Below are 7,361 nucleotides of genomic sequence, written 5' to 3'. Positions count from 1 at the left end.
TTCACTTCAAGTTTACTGTATACCTTGGAACTTCGTATTGACAATGAAACACAGAAATTGCATCGGAATTAAATTGAAAAGCCACAATGCCGACTTAAGTACAAGAGGACTGACACTCTAACTTTCTATGATTTGAACCTATCCTGCGAGTCCAGTTTCAGATTCCGATGCTTCACTTCAGGTTTACTGTATCCCTTGTACCTTCTTATTGACGATGAAACACACAAATTGCATCCGAAATTAATATAAGAGGCACAAAGCCGACTAAAGTACAAGAGGACTGACACTCTAACTTTCTATGGTTTGAACCTCTCCAGTGAGTCCAGTTTTAGATTCCGATGCTTCACTTCAGGGTTACTGTATCCCTTGGAACTTCTTATTGACGATGAAACACAGAAATTGCATCCGAATTTAATACAAGAGGCACAATGCCGACTTAAATAGAAGAGGACTGACACTCTAACTTTCTATGATTTGAACCTGTCCTGTGAGTCCAGTTTTAGATTCCGATGCTTCACTTCAGGGTTACTCTATCCCTTGCAACTTCTTATTGACGATGAAACACAGAAATTGCATCCGAATTTAATACAAGAGGCACAATGCCGACTTAAGTACAAGAGGACTGACACTCTAACTTTCTATGATTTGAACCTCTGCTGTGAGTCCAGTTTTTGTTTCCGATGCTTCACTTCATTTATACTGTATACCTTTGGAACTTCGTATTGACGATGAAACACAGAAATTGCATCGGAATTAAATTGAAAAGGCACAATGCCGACTTAAGTACAAGAGGACTGACACTCTAACTTTCTATGATTTGAACCTCTCCTGTGAGTCCAGTTTTAGATTCCGATGCTTCACTTCAGGTTTACTTTATCCCTTGTACCTTCTTGTTGACGATGAAACACACAAATTGCATCCGAAATTAATATAAAAGGCACAATGCCGACTTAGGTACAAGAGGACTAACACTCTAACTTTCTATGGTTTGAACCTCTCCAGTTAGTCCAGTTTTAGATTCCGATGCTTCACTTCAGGTTTACTGTATACCTTGGAACTTCTTATTGACGATGGAACACAGAAATTCCATCGGAATTAAATTCAAAAGGCACAATGCCGACTTAAGTACAAGAGGACTGACACTCTAACTTTCTATGATTTGAACCTCTCCTGTATGACCAGTTTTAGTTTCCGATGCTTCACTTCAGGTTTACTGTATACCTTGGAACTTCTTATTGACGATGAAACACAGAAATTGCATCGGAATTTAATACAAAAGGCACAATACCGACAAAAGTACAAGAGGACTGACACTCTAACTTTCTATGATTTGAACCTCTCCTGTGAGTCCAGTTTTAGATTCCGATGCTTCACTTCAGGTTTACTGTATCCCTTGTACCTTCTTGTTGACGATGAAACACGCAAATTGCATCCGAAATTAATATAAAAGGCACAATGCCGACTTAGGTACAAGAGGACTAACACTCTAACTTTCTATGGTTTGAACCTCTCCAGTTAGTCCAGTTTTAGATTCCGATGCTTCACTTCAGGTTTACTGTATACCTTGGAACTTCTTATTGACGATGGAACACAGAAATTCCATCGGAATTAAATTCAAAAGGCACAATGCCGACTTAAGTACAAAAGGACTGACACTCTAACTTTCTATGATTTGAACCTCTCCTGTATGTCCAGTTTTAGTTTCCGATGCTGCACTTCAGGTTTACTGAATACCTTGGAACTTCTTATTGACGATGAAACACAGAAATTGCATCCGAATTTAATATAAAGGGCACAATGCCGACATAAGTACGAGAGGACTGACACTCTAACATTCTATGATTTGAACCATTGCTGTGAGTCCAGTTTTTGTTTCCGATGCTTCATATCAAGTTTACTGTATACCTTGGAACTTCGTATTGACAATGAAACACAGAAATTGCATCGGAATTAAATTGAAAAGGCACAATGCCGACTTAAGTACAAGAGGACTGACGCTCTAACTTTCTATGATTTGAACCTCTCCTGCGAGTCCAGTTTCAGATTCCGATGCTTCACTTCAGGTTTACTGTATCCCTTGTACCTTCTTATTGACGATGAAACACACAAATTGCATCCGAAATTAATATAAGAGGCACAAAGCCGACTTAAGTAAGAGAGGACTGACACTCAAACTTTCTATGGTTTGAACCTCTCCAGTGAGCCCATTTTTAGATTCCGATGCTTCACTTCAGGGTTACTGTATCCCTTGGAACTTCTTATTGACGATGAAACACAGAAAATGCATCCGAATTTAATACAAGAGGCACAATGCCGACTTAAATACTAGAGGACTGACACTCTAACTTTCTATGATTTGAACCTGTCCTGTGAGTCCAGTTTTTGATTCCGATGCTTCACTTCAGGTTTACTGTATACCTTAGAAATTCTTATTGACAATGGAACACAGAAATTGCATCGGAATTAAATTCAAAAGGCACAATGCCGACTTAAGTACAAGAGGACTGACACTCTAACTTTCTATGATTTGAACCTCTCCTGTGAGTCCAGTTTTTGTTTCCGATGCTTCACTTCATTTATACTGTATACCTTTGGAACTTCGTATTGACGATGAAACACAGAAATTGCATCGGAATTAAATTGAAAAGGCACAATGCCGACTTAAGTACAAGAGGACTGACACTCTAACTTTCTATGATTTGAACCTCTCCTGTGAGTCCAGTTTTAGATTCCGATGCTTCACTTCAGGTTTACTTTATCCCTTGTACCTTCTTGTTGACGATGAAACACACAAATTGCATCCGAAATTAATATAAATGGCACAATGCCGACTTAAGTACAAGAGGACTGACACTCTAACTTTCTATGGTTTGAACCTTTCCAGTGAGTCCAGATTTAGATTCCGATGCTTCACTTCAGGTTTACTGTATACCTTGGAACTTCTTATTGACGATGGAACACAGAAATTCCATCGGAATTAAATTCAAAAGGCACAATGCCGACTTAAGTACAAGAGGACTGACACTCTAACTTTCTATGATTTGAACCTCTCCTGTATGTCCAGTTTTAGTTTCCGATGCTTCACTTCAGGTTTACTGTATACCTTGGAACTTCTTATTGACGATGAAACACAGAAATTGCATCGGAATTAAATTCAAAATGCACAATGCCGACTTAAGTACAAGAGGACTGACACTCTAACTTTCTATGATTTAATCCTCTCCTGTGAATCCAGTTTTAGAGTCCGATGCTTCACTTCAGGTTTACTGTATCCGTTTTACCTTCTTATTGACGATGCAACACAGAAATTGAATCCGAATTTAATACAAAAGGCACAATACCGACAAAAGTACAAGAGGACTGACACTCTAACTTTCTATGATTTGAACCTCTCCTGTGAGTCCAGTTTTAGATTCCGATGCTTCACTTCAGGTTTACTGTATCCCTTGGAATATCTTATTGACGATGAAACACAGAAACTGCATCCGTATTTCATACAAACGGCACAATGCCGACTTAAATACAAAAGGACTGACACTCTAACTTTCTATGATTTGAACCTGTCCTGTGAGTCCAGTTTTAGATTCCGATGCTTCACTTCAGGTTTACTGTATACCTTAGAAATTCTTATTGACGATGGAACACAGAAATTGCATCGGAATTAAATTCAAAAGGCACAATGCCGACTTAAGTACAAGAGGACTGACACTCTAACTTTCTATGTTTTGAACCTCTCCTGTGAGTCCAGTTTTAGATTCCGATGCTTCACTTCAGGTTTACTGTATCCCAGGGAACTTCTAATTGACGATGATGCACAGAAATTGCATCCGAATTTAATACAAAAGGCACAATGCCGATTTAAGTACAAGAGGTCTGACACTCTAACTTTCTATGATTTTAACCTGTCCTGTGAGTCCAGTTTTAGACTCCGATCCTTCACTTCATGTTTACTGTCTCCCTTGGACCTTCTTATTGACGATGAAACACTGAAATTGCATCCGAATTTAATGCAAAAGGCACAATGCCGACTTAAGTACAAGAGGACTGACACTCTAATTTCTATGATTTGAACCTGTCCTGTGAGTCCAGTTTTAGATTCCGATGCTTCACTTCAGGTTTACTGTATACCTTAGAAATTCTTATTGACGATGGAACACAGAAATTGCATCGGAATTAAATTCAAAAGGCACAATGCCGACTTAAGTACAAGAGGACTGACACTCTAACTTTCTATGATTTGAACCCGTCCTGTGAGTCCAGTTTTAGATTCCGATGCTTAACTTCAGGTTTACTGTATACCTTAGAAAATCTTATTGACGATGGAACAGAGAAATTGCATCGGAATTAAATTCAAAAGGCACAATGCCGACTTAAGTACTAGAGGACTTACACTCTAACTTTCTATGATTTGAACCTCTCCTGTGAGTCCAGTTTTAGAGATCCGATGCTTCACTTCAGGTTTACTGTATCCCTGGGAACTTCTAATTGACGATGATACACAGAAATTGCATCCGAATTTAGTACAAAAGGCACAATGCCGATTTAAGTACAAGAGGACTGACACTCTAATTTCTATGATTTGAACCTGTCCTGTGAGTCCTGTTTTAGATTCCGATGCTTCACTTCAGGTTTACTGTATACCTTGGAACTTCTTATTGACGATGAAACACAGAAATTGCATCCGAATTTAATATAATATGCACAATGCCGACTTAAGTACAAGAGGACTGACACTCTAACTTTCTACGATTTGAAACTCTCCTGTGAGTCCAGTTTTAGATTCCGATGCTTCACTTCAGGTTTACTGTATCCCTTGGACTTTCTTATTGACGATGAAAAACAGAAATTGCATCCGAATTTAATACAAAAGGCACAATGCCGACTTAAGTACAAGAGGACTGACACTCTCACTTTCTATGATTTGAACCTCTCCTGTGTGTCCAGTTTTAGATTCCAATGCTTCACTTCAGGTTTACTGTATCCCTTGGACCTTCTTATTGACGATGAAACCCAGAAATTGCATCGGAATTAAATTCAAAAGGCATAATGCCGACTTAAGTAGAAGAGGACTGACAGTCTAAGTTTCTATGATTTGAACCACTCCTGTGAGTCCAGTTTTAGATTCCGATGCTTCACTTCAGGTTTACTGTATCCCTCGGACCATCTTATTGACGATGAAACACAGAAATTGCATCCGAATTTAATATAAAAGGCACAATGCCGACTTAAGTACAAGAGGACTGACACTCTAACTTTCTATGATTTGAACCTCTCCTGTGAGTCCAGTTTTAGATTCCGATGCTTCACTTCAGGTTTACTCTATCCCTGGGACCTTCTTATTGACGATGCAACACAGCAATTGAATCCGAATTTAATACAAAAGGCACAATGCCGATTTAAGTACAAGAGGACTGACACTCTAACTTTCTATGATTTGAACCTGTCCTGTGACTCCTGTTTTAGATTCCGATGCTTCACTTCAGGTTCACTGTATCCCTTGGAACTTCTTATTGACGATGAAACACAGAAATTGCATCCGAATTTAATACAAGAGGCACAATGCCGACTTAAATACAAGGGGACTGACACTATAAGTTTCTATGATACGAGCCAGTCCTGTGAGTCCAATTTTAAATTCCGATGCTTCACTTCAGGTTTACTGTATACCTTAGAAATTCTTATTGACGATGGAACACAGAAATTGCATCGGAATTAAATTCAAAAGGCACAATGCCGACTTAAGTACAAGAGGACTGACACTCTAACTTTCTATGATTTGAATATCTGCTGTGAGTCCAGTTCTTGTTTCTGATGCTTCACTTCAGGTTTACTGTATACCTTGTAACTTCGTATTGACGATGAAACACAGAAATTGCATCGGAATTAAATTGAAAAGGCACAATGCCAACTGAAGTACAAGAGGACTGACACTCTCACTTTCTTTGATTTGAACCTCTCCTGTGAGTCCAGTTTTAGATTCCCATGCTTTACTTCAGGTTTACTGTATCCCTTGTACCTTCATATTGACGATGAAACACACAAATTGCATCCGAAATTAATATAAAAGGCACAATTCCGACTTAAGTACAAGAGGACTGACACTCTCACTTTCTATGATTTGAACCTCTCCTGTGAGTCCAGTTTTAGATTCCGATGCTTCACTTCAGGTTTACTCTATCCCTGGGACCTTCTTGTTGACGATGCAACACAGCAATTGAATCCGAATTTAATACAAAAGGCACAATGCCGATTTAAGTACAAGAGGACTGACACTCTAACTTTCTATGATCTGAACCTGTCCTGTGACTCCTGTTTTAGATTCCGATGCTTCACGTCAGGTTCACTGTATCCCTTGGAACTTCTTATTGACGATGAAACACAGAAATTGCATCCGAATTTAATACAAAAGGCACAATGCCGACTTAAATACAAGGGGACTGACACTATAAGTTTCTATGATACGAGCCAGTCCTGTGAGTCCAATTTTAAATTCCGATGCTTCACTTCAGGTTTACTGTATACCTTAGAAATTCTTATTGACGATGGAACACAGAAATTGCATCGGAATTAAATTCAAAAGGCACAATGCAGACTTAAGTACAAGAGGACTGACACTCTAAGTTTCTATGATTTGAACCTCTCCTGTGAGTCCAGTTTTAGATTCCGATGCTTCACTTCAGGTTTACTGTATCCCTTGGAACTTCTTATTGACGATGAAACACAGAAATTGCAACCGAATTTAATACAAGAGGCACAATGCCGACTTAAATACAAGAGGACTGACACTCTAACTTTCTATGATTTGAACCTGTCCTGTGAGTCCAGTTTTAGATTCCGATGCTTCACTTCAGGTTTACTGTATACCTTAGAAAATCTTATTGACGATGGAACAGAGTAATTGCATCGGAATTAAATTCAAAAGGCACAATGCCGACTTAAGTACTAGAGGACTTACACTCTAACTTTCTATGATTTGAACCTCTCCTGTGAGTCCAGTTTTAGAGATCCGATGCTTCACTTCAGGTTTACTGTATCCCTGGGAACTTCTAATTGACGATGATACACAGAAATTGCATCCGAATTTAGTACAAAAGGCACAATGCCGATTTAAGTACAAGAGGACTGACACTCTAATTTCTATGATTTGAACCTGTCCTGTGAGTCCTGTTTTAGATTCCGATGCTTCACTTCAGGTTTACTGTATACCTTGGAACTTCTTATTGACGATGAAACACAGAAATTGCATCCGAATTTAATATAATATGCACAATGCCGACTTAAGTACAAGAGGACTGACACTCTAACTTTCTACGATTTGAAACTCTCCTGTGAGTCCAGTTTTAGATTCCGATGCTTCACTT

Source organism: Schistocerca americana, unplaced genomic scaffold (assembly GCF_021461395.2).
Source record: "Schistocerca americana isolate TAMUIC-IGC-003095 unplaced genomic scaffold, iqSchAmer2.1 HiC_scaffold_29, whole genome shotgun sequence".
NCBI classification, from domain to species: domain Eukaryota; kingdom Metazoa; phylum Arthropoda; class Insecta; order Orthoptera; family Acrididae; genus Schistocerca; species Schistocerca americana.
The sequence above is the reverse complement of the archived record's forward strand: the minus strand, read 5'-3'. Positions refer to the sequence as shown.